The sequence below is a fragment of the Aedes aegypti genome, chromosome 2 (assembly GCF_002204515.2).
Source record: "Aedes aegypti strain LVP_AGWG chromosome 2, AaegL5.0 Primary Assembly, whole genome shotgun sequence".
Classification (NCBI taxonomy): domain Eukaryota; kingdom Metazoa; phylum Arthropoda; class Insecta; order Diptera; family Culicidae; genus Aedes; species Aedes aegypti.
Window position 1 is genome coordinate 55,178,821 of NC_035108.1, and position 17,802 is coordinate 55,196,622.

The 17,802-nt window shown below is 39.2% G+C and overlaps 1 protein-coding gene across 1 annotated transcript in view; it reads left to right on the forward strand.

The window, feature by feature from the left end:
- LOC5566270 (3 beta-hydroxysteroid dehydrogenase/Delta 5-->4-isomerase) overlaps positions 1 to 17,802 on the forward strand; it is an 80,246-nt gene that overhangs the window by 48,173 nt on the left and 14,271 nt on the right. The window lies entirely within an intron of this gene.

Genomic DNA, 17,802 nt, shown 5'->3' on the forward strand with positions numbered 1-17,802 from the left:
GGACCCTTAACATGACGTCCTGATTTGGTTCTGTATGGTGCTGGTTCAACATCATCTCGGCTTGGAGCTCGGCTAGAGGGAGACGCTGGGTCAATGGTAGTTGCTGCTGGCTGTATTGCTTGATGTTCGGGTGTTGAGATGTGAGCAGTAGTGTGGGACAAAATTTAGATTCTCGCTCCAGTCCACTTTTTGGATTATATTTAGATCCCATACCAACTGTGCAAAATTTCAGCTCGATCGGGGAAACTATGTTTTAGCGCCAGCCGTTCAAAGTTTGTATGGGATTTACTATGGGAAAACTTACTTTTGCAAAGAAAAATCGCTAGAGGACGCCCATTGACGTCTATAAAAATTCTGAACACAGAACTCGATAGGTGTTTTTACGATGAAGAATATTGCCGAAGACCGAGAAACAATCCGACACTTGTGAAAAAAGTTATTCAATGAAAACCTATGGACCAATGTACGAGTTCATTATTTGACGTTTTAGCGGTGCCGTATTATTTATGTGACCATGGCACCTAGTGAATTCGGCACCGCTCAAACGTCAAATTAGTGAACTTGTGCATTGGTCCATTGGCAAGGTGACGTTGATTAACACGTAAAGTAAAGTATGCACCTCAACAGAAAAGTAATCGCCTATCTCGATGCGTGGAAAATTTCTTGCAAGAAATGGTCAAGAAAAGCATTTTTCTTTGATCGCAGTACGCAGATGAAAAGAAATGTCATTTCAAATGGAGCTCACTGTAGAAATTTTCTTGACCATGTCTTCAGCAGAAATTTTTACTTTTCTTGAGCGGAACAGCATACTTAGCTTAAAAGAATAACAATAATAACAAAATCGGGCAAAATTTTCGAATAGTCTATGCTTAATAACTTTTTTCACAAGCATCGGATTGCTTTGCGGTCTTCGACAATGTTGTTCATCGTAGAAATGCCTATCGAAATCTGTGTTTAGAATTTTTATAGAGGTCAATGGGCGACCTCTGGCGATTTTTCCTTGCAAAAGTATGTTTTCCCATAGTAAATCCCATACAAACTTTGAACGGCTGGCGCTAAAATATAGTTTCGCCTATCGAGCTGAAATGTTGCACAGTTGGTATGGGACCTAAATGCAATCCAAAAAGTGGACTGGAGCGAGAATCTAAATTTTTCATATAACCGTGTCCCAGGCTAGTGAGCAGCCTTAAGGGGATCGACGGAGATAGCCTGCTTTTTACACTTGGTCGGTGTTTAGTCAGACTGGACCAAGTGCTTTTAATGATTCCAGAGAATATTGCTCTCAGTATTCGGAATATCAGAATATTTACATTATTTGCTGTAATATTGAAACTTATCTGTTCGATGAATCATCTGTATAAAAATTGCATTAAAAAGATCAGAACTGTTAGACTTTTTGACTAATCTGTGTGAAGCCCAAATTTCATGTAGTCCACCGACACCGACCACTTGATCTCGATGATGTACACTTCCTTTTTGCGTCGTAGTCAAGGATGAAGATCTAGTGATCATGATAAAACAAATGATGGATCGCGATTGTTCTTTATCATGCTAGCATAGCAACAACGATAAACCATTAGTCGTCAAAGCCTAACAACAAACTCCGCTCCTCGAAAAATGAATCGCTCGGCATGTGTGCTGACGATCAATTGTTCACAACCCAAAGTTATAACTTTTCGAGGATTTTAAAGCTTTTATTCCACGATCTGTCTTCTGGTATGCCATTTCTGATCAGAAAATCAATTAGGCATGGCTTGGGCGGCAAATTATGCCGTGATAGCATTCTGATTCATGTTGATCGCAACATGTTACAACATCCGACAAACGGTTTGTCCCGCGACAAACAGTGCATCGGATGCTCCATATATCCTTACTATGCGCGCGTAGTGAGCTGTTCAAATCATGCTTCTGCAAAAGCGACGGCCATCTTAGACCATTCAAATACCGTTTTGACTCATATTCCGAACACTCAAGGCCAACACTGACTTCAAACGCATTTAATAGGCATACATTAGCTGGGGCCCAGATAGCCGTAGCGGTAAACGCGCAGCTATTCAGCAAGACCAAGCTGAGGGTCGTGGGTTCGAATCCCACCGGTCGAGAATCTTTTCGGGTTGGAAATTTTCTCGACCTCCCAGGGCATAGAGTATAATCGTACCTGCCACACGATATACCCATGCAAAAATGGTCATTGGCATAGTAAGCTCTCAGTTAATAACTGTGGAAGTGCTCATAAGAACACTAAGCTGAGAAGCAGGCTCTGTCCCAGTGAGGACGTAACGCCAGAAAGAAGAAGAACATTAGCTGATATTTTGGAAAATTTTAATTTCTAGGCTAAGTCTGACTGTTAGCTGTCGATTGTGCCGAAAAAAAATGTTTAGTCGAACTTGTTTAGTATTGTTTTTACATTAAACTATGGAAGAACATTTTGATTAAAATGCCGAACACTGTGTTCATTCTATCTCATATTCCGAACACCTTGATTCAAATTCCGAACAGCATGATTAAATCGTATTTAAATTAATAATTTCGCAAATCAATTCATCTGAGCTTGTTCTACTGGCCTCAAACTAGAGAACCATCACTATTTCCACTGAATAAATTATATTGGAGACGTTAATATTGAACTGCAATTGACTACCATTGCCTTGTTATTTGGTGACATATTTCACCGAAACATTTCAACCAAATCGCCATACAAAAACCGAGTGTTCGGAATATGAGTCTGTTCGGAATTTGAGACAAAACGGTACTACACACTTAATTCGTTTCGCCGAGGCTGGAATAATTTTTTTCCGAGAACCCAACAGCTGAGATTTCGGCAAAAATCTCGGTATAAGTTCAAAGTGCCGATCGCGCTGCAAAATGTAAAATCTGCCCAGCTGTCAAATTTTGACGAAGATATCGGTAATCCATTGCCGAAAATTTCAGCACAGCATTGCTGAAATTCAGCAAATGATTGTTTTCTTGATTGGAAGAATAATAAGAAGAAAACGGTAAAATAAATTTTAAAAATGAAAGCAAATTTATTCATATTGATGTATTATTGTTTGAGCCACTTTCGCTGTAAATATCTCACTTTTTTCAATTTGAGAAAATGTGTGTTTTTGCTTTTTCATCAAATAAAGGCAGCACGATCATTTTGCTGCACTCATATGGTGGAGAGTAGAAGTTCCAAGGAATATCCCTAAAAGTGTAATAAGAATAGATTTGACGATTGCTGACTCAACACAGCTATTCGCCATAATACAATAAATTCGCTGAATACATATTGGCGCTCTCCACGCGCTTTTTCGAAGAACATCTCAAAATATTTCGAGCACATGGTTTCTGCAGCTCACGTTTTGACAGATGCGCTTTGCCGAAATTCAGTAAAATTATTTGTTTGCTGATTGTTGTGGCAAAATAGATTACCGAGTCTCAGTAATTTATGTAAACTACCGATTATCGTTAGGGTTACCAGACGTACTCTTTTTAGAGTACATGTACTCTTTTATGTGTTAAAAATTTGTGTACTATTCTTTTTTGCTAAATGGGTTCAATTGTACTCTTTTCTAGTCATTACTGACGATTGCCGAACAAATCAAATAATATTTTGAAGAAACCAGATATTTCCCATGAAAACAGGGATCCAACGATTTTCGTTAAATTATATAGCTAATTCGAATTGGTACGATTAGCTTAATAATGATCAGCAAGTATTCACAAGCTCATATATCTAACTAAATATAGATATAAGTGACCTAAAGGTAAAACTATTGTTAAATAATTAGCTAACTATTGATTTTCAGAATATAGTTCATTATTGATTATCGGATTAGTTTTGAACTACTGGGAACAACTTTTGCTCAGGCACTTTTATTAGAACGTCGTTTTCCAATGGTCCAATGGCTGAACACAGCTGTGAGAATGAAAGGATGTAACTTTAAAATATAGTGCCCAAAAGACGCAACTAAACTATTAAACTAACTTGCGTCTTCTATATTGCTTCAACAAGTCCCTAGCAAATCTTAATTTAATGACAATACTCGAGATTCTTTTCAGATCCTAGGTTTTAAAAAGGGGTCTTCTCAGTTCTAGTTTCCTGTACAAACCAATATCGTTCTAAATTTGGTATCGAACAGTACACGCAGAGAAATATTCAAAATAATAGTTATTTTTGTTATTTTTGACAAGCGCTTTCTATTTGTTGTAATCAAACAAATTGCGTTGAAACAGCAATGATGTTTAACAACAAAACAAAAATATTTTTGAATTTACTGAAAGCACTTTATATTAGATTTATTTTTGAAACAACAATTAAACATATCAATTTAAATTGCAGATTTGTTTGTTTCAAATACTTCCATTGTTGATTTTGATATAAGTTCAAATCAGTGTTTAAAGCTGAAGACCTGACCTGTCATTTTGTTTCTCGCTCTATACTTTACATTGTATAAAGTCTGTCGCGGATGAGAAGAAAATTTCTACTTATTTAATAGTTTCGGAACATCTAAAACCATGACCGAAGCCTTGCTGGGTAAGTTATGACTCTTAGTTTCTTAAATTTGCAATCAAATAGGCTATTTTACAAAATTGCAGCTAACTCCTACTCGAACCGCTGAACCTAACTCAGCAGAAGGAAACTGATCTGATGAGTCCATCCCCCGGTTGCGATGCAGAACTAATTCAATAACAAATTGGAAATTTGGAAATGCCAGTTATTAATCTGCAATATCCTAGTGAAAGGTAGCACATGAAAATGTAAATATATTTAGATTTTTAAAGCTACATTTAATCGTTTTTGTTCATTTCAAAATAAAGGGAAATGAAGTGTGAGGAGGCTGAGATAATAAAAAGGATTTATTATTTCAAATAAATTTTTATTAAATCGAAAAAGTACAGAACATTGTTTCAAAAACGCCATTTTTTGTTTTAATACGCAAATTTGTTGTTTGAAAGAACTATTTTTTTATATCAACAATTTATTTTGTTGAGCCACATTGACCCCAGCTGTCAAATTCAACGAGAAATATTGTTGAACTAAATTACTAGTAGTTATTAAAATAATGAGAAGCAATTATAACCCGGCAAATAATGCAGAAATATTGTTAAAATGATTCAGAATTTATTTGACTTCAAAATATTTTTCTCTGCGTGTACTAAAAAAAATGATAGACTACAATATTGCCTAAATTTGAACGGCTTTCTTTATTATATAGGGGAAGTGTACCAGTTTGGGCCACCCTAAGGAAACATATTGTTTATACATAAATCAAAAGACCTTTGGTTACTGTCAATACATTAAACGAAAGCTTTCAATCCATGCTCAGCAGGGAAAATATAAAAACTAATCATAAACTTTGTTTTTGTATTAAAAATGGGGGTGGCAAATACTGGACCACTTGCACCAGTATTCGCCACGATTTTAATTTCGGTTCCTGAATTCGCTACCTACGTTGATTTCTTATGGAGGGTGACGAATCAGGAACACCATGGCGAAAAATAGGTGCAAAGAAGCAAAAATTTTTAGGAAAATGATTTTTTCTATAATTTTCTTAGAAAATTTTGCAGTTTCCAAGAATGTTTCCGTATCATCTTAAAGCAATTTAGTGAACACTAAACAATTGGCAACCATATATGTCGTAAAACGGTATTTAATCCGGTGTGGCGAATAACTGGTACATGGTGAATACCGGTACACCTTCCCTACGTCGTTATAAATAAAAAACCGACTGAACAAATCTGTTAACTTAGAATCAATGTCATTAAAGTTAATGTGAGCAACAACTTGAGATTGAAAAATAATACAAAAATGATCAAAACAAGGAAATTCAGATAAACACGTTAGTAATACGAGCATTTTCAAAATTTTAAGCTATTAGGCTAAGTGTACTCTTTAGTACTCTTTTACAGAGTTCGAAAAAATGTACTCTTTCCGGTGGGAGCAAATATGGTAACCCTAATTATCGTCAATTTGCATCTATCAATATCGTTCATCTGTCAAAATTGAACGAGATTTCAGTAAAAATATGTTTTACCGACCGAATTCGTCATATAGGTTTACCGAAATGAAATCCTACGATTAAGTGTGTACACACTTAATTTGTTTCGCCGAGGCCGGTAAAAATAATCGCCGAGAACCCAACAGCTGAGATTTCGGCGAAAATCTCGGTAAAAGTTCAAAGTGCCGATTGTGCTGTAAAATGTTAAATCAACCCAGCTGTCAAAATTCGACGAAGAGATCGGTAGTCCATTGTCGCAAATCTCGGCACACTTTTACTAAAATTCGGCAAATGATTATTTTTCGATTGGAAGAAGAACAAGAAGAAAAAGCAACACATAAGTTTCAATAATAAAGACAAATTTATTGAAACTAAATGTTTTATTGCGTTAAAAAGTATATACCGCCGCCATTGTAAACATCTCACTTTTTACTTAATATGAGGAATGTTGGGCTTTTCCACGATCACTTTCGCTGCGCACTTTCATTGTGAAGAGTAGAAGATCCAGGGAATATTCCTAAAAATGTAAAAAACGGCTTTCATTATTGCTGATTAATTTAAAGGCAAAATTATATGCCATACTACAATAAATTATGTAATCACTTACATGTAGGCGCTCTTCCGAAGAACTTTTCAATACAATCCGAGCACATGTTGATAACTACAGCTCTGTTTTTTTTTCGGTTTTGACAGATGCGTTTTGCCGAAATTCAGTAAAAAATATGTTTGCAGATTTTTGTGACAAAACAGATTACCGAGTCTCAGTAATTTATGTAAACTACCGATTTTCGTCAATTTACATGCGTCAATGTCGCTCATCTGTCAAATATGAACGAGATTTCAGTAAAAATATGGTTTACCGACTGAATTCGTCGTTTAAGTTTACCGAAATGAAATACTACAATTAAGTGTGTGTTGTTAGTCGCTTGAGTAGATTTTTTTCCATCCTTGTCCATATGTCTATGATACGCGCGCGTAGTGAGGTGTTGAAATCATGTTGCTGCAAGAGCGACGGCCCTCTTGGACGATTCAAATACCGTGTTATTTGTCGCTAGAACCGATTACATGGACAATGCACGAGTTCACTCATTTGACGTTTGAGCGGTGCCGAATTCATGCGTCGCCATAGCGTTAGCGTTAGCGTTAGCGTAGTTACGGTATACTTCGTAGATTGGATACTAGCAACATTCATGTTTTTTTATTTTGATAATCTTATCTAGATTGCTTTCAGGAGCAGGGCTAGGGAGTGAACCTTGTTCCAATCCTTAACAAGAATACCAAAACCATGAATATCGCTATTCCCGGCCACGCCCATCTTTACCGTAACTTGGGAAGGGAGAGGAAATGTTGATGTAGCACTTACTTAATGAGAGGCCACCGACTCAGCGACGCCCTCATAAGTGCTACGGAGTTGGGGGTTGGGAAAGGTATTTCGTCAGGATTCGCCTGAGAAGCTGGCGATAGACACAGAGCATTTGATGTTTAATTGTTTTAAATTTAATCTTTTGAATGCCGGCATGCAAAAGAAAGGAGCAATGCTTTATTTATAGTATGAACAACATTGTTTCCCGTGAAAAAAGGGAATGGTCGCGCGTTCGACGGAAGTGACATTCTGCTTAGATAAAGCAGAACCGATCCCTCCAAGGTCATCGGTTTAATGCTTACAAAAAAAAAAGAAAAGAAAAATGCTGTCTGAACTACACGAAACGAGAGGCTGTCCACGACGCATAAACCGAGAAAAGAAAAAAAAATGCCACTACGCATAGCCAATTTTGCGACACACGACTGATTGATCATTGAATCCGTCTCCCGTCCCCGTAAGGACAAGCAACAGAATAAAATGATAAACATTACATGCTTTTTCGTAACCGTACAACGCAAAAAAAAAAAAAGAACACGATTGATCGCGATTCCGGCTCTCGCCCTCCCGTAAGAGCAAGCAACATAATCGAATGACATTGCAAACCACTGAAGTTTCTCAAACGTCCAGCTGAAACGCGTTTAAATCGGATAAAAATGAATTTCGACCATTTAAAAGCATTCCGTAATCGAAAAACAAGAAAGAACGATCTGCGGAACTTTTCCCATGGTAAAACGGAACAAACTCACCAAATTGCCTGCAACATCTGCAAAATTGTTTTCGCAGATGCGGAATCCCGTCATCCGAATCACATGGGCCGGAACTCATCGTTGGTTACAACACATCAACTATTTCACACGTTTTTCATTTTTCACCACTAATCACTATCACTAAAATGAATACAAAAGCTAAATTTCTGTATTAGTTGATGGAACTATCGTGCCGAATTCATGCGTCGCCATGGTCACATAAATAACACGGCACCACTAAACCGTCAACAAGTGAACCCATGCATCGGTCCATAGCCAAAAGTTTGCGGTCGTACGTACACCCGATTCTGTTTTTGCACGGATTTTTTTTACACGGCCGTGCAAAAAAAGTTTCCATACAAATTTTTTTACCAAAACCTTATTTTTGCATGAAACGTCGAGAATTGGTGTTACTTTTTTTGCACGGTTTTTGAAATTTTGAACTGAAAACTTTTTTTGCACGGTACGCATCCCCCGTGCAAAAACAGAATCGGGTGTACTTGCTTTTTGTTTAGCATCACTTAGTTTGCCTGAGAAACATGCCAGTGGTTGTAGGCCGCTTTCATCGAGTTGTTGGAGAAAGACGCCTATTGCAGTTCCAGAGGCATCCACTTCGAGAGCTAGTGTTGCTTCGAAAGATGAATGTGCCATATGCAAGATCGTTTTTGCATTGTTCGAAGCCTTGCTTGGTGGATTCGTCCCATTCTAACGGTGTTCGGTCGTTTTTCACATTCCCATGGATCATATTTTGCAGGATTCGCTGGTGCTCTGCGGCATGCTGGATGAATCGCCTGTAGGGACCGGTGCACGAGTTCACTAATTCACTATACAAACTCTAGTGGAATTAAATGGTATGGACCGATGCACGAGTTCATTAATTTGACGTTTGAGCGGTGCCGAATTCACAACTTTCCATGGTTACCTTAATAACACGGATCCGCTAAAACGTCGCATCGGTCCATGGACTAATGCACGAGTTCATTATTTGACGTTTTAGCGGTGTCGTGTTATTTATGTGACCATGGAGACCAGTGAATTCGGCACCGCTCAAACGTCAAATTAGTGAACTCGTGCATCGGTCCATAGTACTAAATTTGGTTTTTTCATCTACTTTTCATCTACCGCTCAAACGTCAAATTAGTGAACTCGTGCATTGAGCCATGGACCAGTGCACGAGTTCACGAATTTGACGTTTGAGCGGTGCCGAATTCACTTGTTGCCATGGTCACATAAATAACACGGCACCGCTCAAATGTCAGATAGTGAACTCGTGCATCGGTCCATAGTCACATAAATAACACGGCACCGCTAAAACGTCAAATATTGAACCCGTGCATAGGTCCATTGGTCCATAGAAGTTGATGGTGCCAAGGAAACCTTTCATCTGTTTGGCAGTGCTTGGACGAGAAAAATTTAACACTGCTTCGACTTTCTTCAGGGTTGGTTGTATGCCGTCGGCGGTTATCAGGTGGCCCACAAACTCCACGCTCGGCAATCTTATCTGGCTGAAGGGATTGATTACCAGGCCGTTTTCACGTAACCGTTGGAAAACTCTGCTAAGGTGCTGTTTGTGTTCTTCTTCGTCCTTCGAGGCAATAATGAAGTCGTCCACATATGGGAAGACAAAGTCAAGATCGCTTAGGATCTCGTGAAGGTGTCTCTGCAAGGTTTAACCGGCATTCCTCATGCCGAAAATCATGAACTTAAATTCAAAAAGGCCAAATGGGGTGGTTATCGCTGTTTTGGGGATGTCCGCCAACGCGACAGGGATCTGATGGTGGGCGCGTTGCAGGTTGATACACGAAAAAATCTTCTTACCGTGCAGTGCCCGATAATTTCCGCAGGGTCTCCACTTCCCGTTGCTTTTTCGCACCAGGTATAATGGGCTGGCCCAGCAGCTTTTGGAGGGCTGGCAAATCCCTTGTTCCATCAGGATTTTTAATTCGGCTTTGGTTTCGTTCAATCTGTCCATCGGAAGTCTTCGGGAAAGGCAAAACACTGGCGGGCCTGTAGTGATGATGTGGTGGAGAGTTTTCGTTTGTGTTGGTTGATGACGCATGTTCAACACAGTTATATCTTGAAATTTCTTCAATGTTGCGGCAAAAGGATTGTTCACGTTGAAAGATGAGATGGGAATTGATTCAGAATCTGCTTTGAAGGTGTTGATTTCCAAGCGCGTGGTGTAATCCATTAGTTTGCCGTTTCGCAGATCCACAAGCAAATCATAGTGCTTGAGAAAATCTGCACCTATTATTAGCGACTTCACAGGAATCACGAAAATGTCCGCACCGGTGACGACGAGGAAGGACTGGGTCGATTTTTGGTCGTGAACGTGGATGCGGCGTATGTACGAGGGGTGGTTCAGATCAAAGCTAGGTTCTGCAGGGCAAAATGATTCAAACAGGGGTTTGGGCTTTTCCGTGCAATCAGAGGATCGCATGCACTTTATTTATTTTTTCTTGGCCCACTGCCCATAACTGCATAACAGTCACATTCGACATTTTTGACAAATTGGAGTTAATACCATGGAGAGTCATCAAATGATATATACTTTCGATCAACTTACTAAAATCTGTGAGAAAATTTGAAAAAAAAAAGTTGTTTTGTCACATTGGCAAATGTAACCGCATAACAGTCACATTGAGATTATACATGAGCCTCATAATGTAGTAGCAACGAAATTTCTATCAGAATTATTTTCTGACTATTCACCCAATATGCGAAATGAGTTGTACAAAATTTCAGCCTCAAATAAGCTCTTTTGAATTCTCAATGATTTTTTGAAATTTCAGTTTCCTCCCATACTGCAGTAAAATGAAAACTTGGTATCCCATTCACTCAATGCCTTACTTTTGTCGAATGTTACAAATATGCAGTTATGGGCAGCACAGGGATTTTTGCATCATAAAAAATGCAGGCAACATTTGGGTTATCGGCTTTTTGTTTTTCACATATCTTAGCCTAGGCGCCATGACGATAGTGGAACCAACAAATCCATCGTCGATTCTTCGGCTGCGATGGCGTCGATGATCTATGCAGTAATTACATATTGTGCGAATGAGTGGAATGATTGGGAGTGTGAGTGGTATGATTGAGTGATTGAGGAGCATAGCTGTGTTACGCCACATTCTAATGTTAAATACATATGCTACTTGCATAGGGAATTTTCTTGATCGAATAGGTCAAGCCCCTTTAAGATTAGATTTGAGTTGAAGTTACGCTAATGTCGCATAACGTCAAAGACATATTTTACAGTTTTATGAGCATCTATCATAATCTTATCCAAAAACAAACAAACAAAAAATGAAGTATAGAACACTTAACCTTTTTTTTGTGTTCTGGAGTCAATTTGACCCTAGAACACTTATAAAGACTGTTACTGTTTGTGTTAGTGAACCGATTTGTGATTTTTTCCCTTGTCAATGCGTTTCCGCGAACTTGATTTGTGCATGGATTTGTTTCCATTATCTTAAAGGTTGTAGGGGTAACGCGCCCTATCTAGTGAACAGGGGGTCGTGAGTTCGATTCTCACCGAGAAAACGTGTAAATTTTTCTCAAATTTGTATTTAAAATATCTATTATACTACTTTACAAATCATGATTCAAGCTCATTTGTGTCGATTTGATTACTTGTATTATTAATAAACTGAACATAATTAACAAATGGTCGGTATTAAGTTAGAGGGGACCAAGTACCAAACTTGAGAAAAGTGTAGTATTCTTTCATTAGATGCAAAATTACCTTACCTTTATTTCACTTTGATAAGATTTGATGAATGTTGTAAACTTCGAGAGAAATGAAACAAATTTACTTTGGATATTCAATAAAAATCGATAAGAGTATGAAGTCAGAGTGGACAAAGTGCTTATTACCATAACAGCGAAAATGATCAGCGGTATGCTAGGAAATGTAAGACATTTCAAGTGATTTGTCAGATTTTTTGACATCGAATGATTCTTCTTCTTATCCGTCAATATATTTTTTTATAAATTTCTTAATTTGATTTGATTTTGATTTTTGACCATTTACCATATTCGGATTGGTGGTCACAAATTGCAACAATTTATGTGCAGACAGAATGAACCAAGTTTCAAAAAGCAAACTGATAGATTAATGCATTTTTTGAGTTGATTTCAGAGTCCAATAGAAGTTTTTGGTAGCTCTATGGTACCTGTATGAAATGTCCTGGAATCCTTTTATTTGGCCATTATATTTTGGCCAGTACTCAAGAATTTCACTTGGTCCACTCTGATTGAACACATATTTGAATATTTGTGGTCCTCAATGCCCTGACCCTAGAAAATTTTAATTTTCAAGCTATCGTAATGCCACTAATCCACGATATGGATTATTGAAGAAAATACGATTCTGATGTTGGAAAATGTTGACAATCTGTTTATCTTAGAGATATGTACCCAGTTTGACCATGGAAGCATTATTTTTGTTATTTTCCTAGAAATTGTTCAGTCAGACTTAAACAATTCACCAAACGGTAGTCTTCAGTTCAGTCAGAGTGGACCAAGTACACATAGTTCACCAAAAAATCGTTCTATTGGAGGTTTAGGTTTAGGTTATTTTTTTCACTATTATCACTTAACATTATATTGTTTGAAATTAACACAAAGACGTGTAGAAATATAGAATCAAAATCTTAACAAGCTAAATAAGTACAAAGTGTTAGACTTTTTCTCAATATATAAAAAATGGCACATGGCCCACTCTGACTCAACGCCGACCATTTGTCGATGAATTTATTTTATTTAAAAGTGTTTGTTATAGGATTCCTGTGGAAATTATTTGTGAAATAATTTGTTTTTTTTTCTTAAATCCCGCAGAATTTTTCAAATAATTCCTTAAAAAATATTTCTAGAAGAAATTGGGAAACTATTGAAAATCTGAAGACCAGTATAAAAAGAATACCTGAACGTATTTCATAAAGAATCTATAGATCAATACTTCGAGAAAGGATATATTGGCAACAGACTTTTTTGAAAACGATTCTGTCATCGCCATCAAGTATATCCATTGAAGATGCCCTAATTTTTATTGTATTTTTTGTTTCTTCGCAATATTGTTACCACACAAGACTTCCATACGTCAATATTGGTGGAGCAATAGTTAAAAACACTTCGTTTCTGAATCTAAAGTTGTACCAAAGCTTAGACAGCATCTGTAAATTCAATGTATGTTTCCAATTGAAGCTTGGAATTTAACCCTATTACAGCATCATTAATGCTTCTAAGCCTGATGCATACAGGCATTAAATAAGCACTATATTGGCTTTATATTCGAATACAGGGCATGTTTAAATGCCATCCAGTGTTTTGACAGATATACCACGTGCTTTGTGTTTGCATATAGTGGTAAGAGGGAGTCAAACATAAATCTTCTCACTACTACAATTGCAGGTATTATGACGGGGAAAAGTGATGGTTTAAATTGGTCACTTTTCTTTCCAATACTATTCATCTTATGTGGCCGTAGGAGCAAAGGAGCAGGACAACAACTCAACAATACGGGTGTCGCAGGTTCGAGACGCAAAATCAGGAATTTCATCATCATAAAACGAGGATCAAAATGTGGCAATTGCAAGTCTTCAAAAGGGTGAAAACTACCAAAACGAATATGTCTGATACGGAGAAGTACTATCTGTATCATTTTATTACATTTAGAGGATTCCGTTTTCATTCATTCATTTATTTACCTCGTGTACCAGTTGCTTGGCCGTATACGCGAAAGCTCTCTGGCTGCGTACGCGAAAGCACAAAATATTCGCCCTAAAAACCTGGCGAAAACAAGTGGTGCAGAGAAGCACGGTTATATCTTGGCACTATAATGGCACGCTATTTCGCCTTTTCTGGCATTATAATAGCATTATATGCGTATATAAAACTGACATGCATCAAATGATTACCCTATATGCGCATATAATGCTGTTACCGTGCCGCATTATCGTGCTTACTGGTTACTTGGGTAATCCATGATTTCGTGCAGCTTCCAATGTGGCATCAGAACCATTTCCATTATCTAAGGAAACACCCAAATATGATTGCTTCTTAGCGATTACTTCCTCGATATGGATTTTTATAGATTTCTTAGGAAAATAAGGTTCTTGAACAGAGCGAATTGTGCCATGCTTTGAACACCCGTTAAAGACGTTTTGCATAATGGGCACTTGCCGTAATGAGAATTATATGTTTTCTTTAAGGTGAAATAACTTGGAATTCAAGATTGATCTTAGCTTAGCTTAGCTTAGCTTAGACTGACTACACATATCAATGGTTGCTATTCCGTGATTGACCGAAGTCAGTGAAAATGCACAAAGAATCAACTAGAAGTTTGACTGGGATTGGCCATAATCTTCTTCAGTGTGCATAATTCAGTGCCTCTATTTATACAGGGTCAATAACGGCGCCGGCCACGTCCTTGCAGTCAGGTGGGATTGAGGGAAGGAATGTTAGTGTGTAACCTTTGCTATTTGGAGACCGTGTTTGCCTCTGCATCTCCACAAAGGTTACTGGGAGGGATGTTTGTTAATGGGGAGGATCGTTGGGTCACAGGATTCACTTTGATAAGCAATTAGACCATGATAAATAATTATTTGTGAGATATAAACATGATTATGCCGACACTTGGGGTGACGAACCATTCAAAGTTTGTTGAACAAATACCTAAATGAAACATTCCTAACACTCCTATTCTTATGCCGACACTTACAGTGACGAACCATCCAAAGTTTGTTGAATAAAGTGAACCTTTCGGAAGTCTACACTTGTAGTGTCCAACCATTCAAAGTTTTTTTTATTACAAAAATAAAGGTAAAAAGAAAGGGGTGTTTTGCATAGCATAGCATAGCATAGCATAAACTGACTGTACATGTCAATGGTTGCTACTCCGTGATTGATCGGAACTGGTAAGAATTGCACTACGATCCAAATGAATAAGGGATGGGAGTTTCCGCTTACTCTCGAAGTGCAATTTTAGCAGATCTAATATTATTGATCAATAACGGCGCCGGCCAAGTCCTTACAGTCAGTTGGGATGGGGAAGGAATGTTAGGGTGTAATGATTGTTGCTTCTAGAGACCGAGAATACCTCTGCATCTCCACAATCACCACGGGAAGGGTGTTTATTAGTGAGGAAGGAAAAGATCTGGGAGTCACCTCTGGTCGGTGATGCGATCCATGGACAAGGGGGAAATATACGACTTGTATTTAAAGCTAGTTTTGTATTTTTGTCTCGAGAAGTTTTTGGAAAAATTACGTCAACATCTATAATGTCGAACAATTCAAAAGACGTTTTTATTAATGACGAAAACTGAAAATTACATGTATATATTTTAACTTATATGAAACAGGAATAATGCCGACACTTGTAGTGACGAACCATACATAGTTTGTTTGAAAATTACATATGAGTATTACTGTGCATTTTGTCTCGATATGGTAGAAGTTTTAGAAAATACGTCAACATTCACAATGTCGAACAATTCAAAGGATAATTTTTAATAATGTCAAAAAGAGAAAAATATATGTATATTCAAATTGTATAAGAAAAAAGCATAATGCCGACACCTATAGTGACAAACCATACAAAGTTTGTTTTAATATTACATAAAAGTTACGCTTTCAAGAAAATATGTGTTATCATAAGCATGAAACGAACTCACCAGTTGGCCATCCATTCTCGACTGAACACAAAACTGACACTGACAGCAAAACTTCTTGGCGTCCCGAAAATAAACCGTCTTGCTTGGGCCTTCCCAAATACGTACCCAGCAAGACGCTCCAAAACAAAGGGAAAAAAAAAAAATCTCCGGCGACGAAAACACGCGCGAAACCGTCAACAAACTCTATCGGACGACGCAAAACCGAACCGTCCTGCTTGGGCTTCTCGAAGCACTACCCAGCAAGACGCTCCAAAACAGGGGGAAAAAATTCTCCGGCAACGAAAACGCGCGAATCCGTCAGCTAAATCAATCGGACGACGCAAAACCGAACTGTCCTGCTTGGGCTTCACAAAGCACTACCCAGCAAGACGCTCCAAAACAGGGGGAAAAAAATTCTCCGGCAACGAAAACGCGCGAATCCGTCAGCTAAATCAATCGGACGACGCAAAACCGAACTGTCCTGCTTGGGCTTCACAAAGCACTACCCAGCAAGACGCTCCAAAACAGGGGGAAAAAAATTCTCCGGCAACGAAAACGCGCGAATCCGTCAGCTAAATCAATCGGACGACGCAAAACCGAACTGTCCTGCTTGGGCTTCATAAAGCACTACCCAGCAAGACGCTCCAAAACAGGGGGAAAAAAATTCTCCGGCAACGAAAACGCGCGAATCCGTCAGCTAAATCAATCGGACGACGCAAAACCGAACTGTCCTGCTTGGGCTTCACAAAGCACTACCCAGCAAGACGCTCCAAAACAGGGGGAAAAAAATTCTCCGGCAACGAAAACGCGCGAATCCGTCAGCTAAATCAATCGGACGACGCAAAACCGAACTGTCCTGCTTGGGCTTCACAAAGCACTACCCAGCAAGACGCTCCAAAACAGGGGAAAAAAATTCTCCGGCAACGAAAACGCGCGAATCCGTCAGCTAAATCAATCGGACGACGCAAAACCGAACTGTCCTGCTTGGGCTTCTCGAAGCACTACCCAGCAAGACGCTCCAAAACAGGGGGAAAAAATTCTCCGGCAACGAAAACGCGCGAATCCGTCAGCTAAATCAATCGGACGACGCAAAACCGAACTGTCCTGCTTGGGCTTCTCGAAGCACTACCCAGCAAGACGCTCCAAAACAGGGGGAAAAAATTCTCCGGCAACGAAAACGCGCGAATCCGTCAGCTAAATCAATCGGACGACGCAAAACCGAACTGTCCTGCTTGGGCTTCACAAAGCACTACCCAGCAAGACGCTCCAAAACAGGGGGAAAAAAATTCTCCGGCAACGAAAACGCGCGAATCCGTCAGCTAAATCAATCGGACGACGCAAAACCGAACTGTCCTGCTTGGGCTTCTCGAAGCACTACCCAGCAAGACGCTCCAAAACAGGGGGAAAAAATTCTCCGGCAACGAAAACGCGCGAATCCGTCAGCTAAATCAATCGGACGACGCAAAACCGAACTGTCCTGCTTGGGCTTCTCGAAGCACTACCCAGCAAGACGCTCCAAAACAGGGGGAAAAAATTCTCCGGCAACGAAAACGCGCGAATCCGTCAGCTAAATCAATCGGACGACGCAAAACCGAACTGTCCTGCTTGGGCTTCACAAAGCACTACCCAGCAAGACGCTCCAAAACAGGGGGAAAAAAAATTCTCCGGCAACGAAAACGCGCGAATCCGTCAGCTAAATCAATCGGACGACGCAAAACCGAACTGTCCTGCTTGGGCTTCTCGAAGCACTACCCAGCAAGACGCTCCAAAACAGGGGGAAAAAATTCTCCGGCAACGAAAACGCGCGAATCCGTCAGCTAAATCAATCGGACGACGCAAAACCGAACTGTCCTGCTTGGGCTTCTCGAAGCACTACCCAGCAAGACGCTCCAAAACAGGGGAAAAAATTCTCCGGCAACGAAAACGCGCGAATCCGTCAGCTAAATCAATCGGACGACGCAAAACCGAACTGTCCTGCTTGGGCTTCTCGAAGCACTACCCAGCAAGACGCTCCAAAACAGGGGGAAAAAATTCTCCGGCAACGAAAACGCGCGAATCCG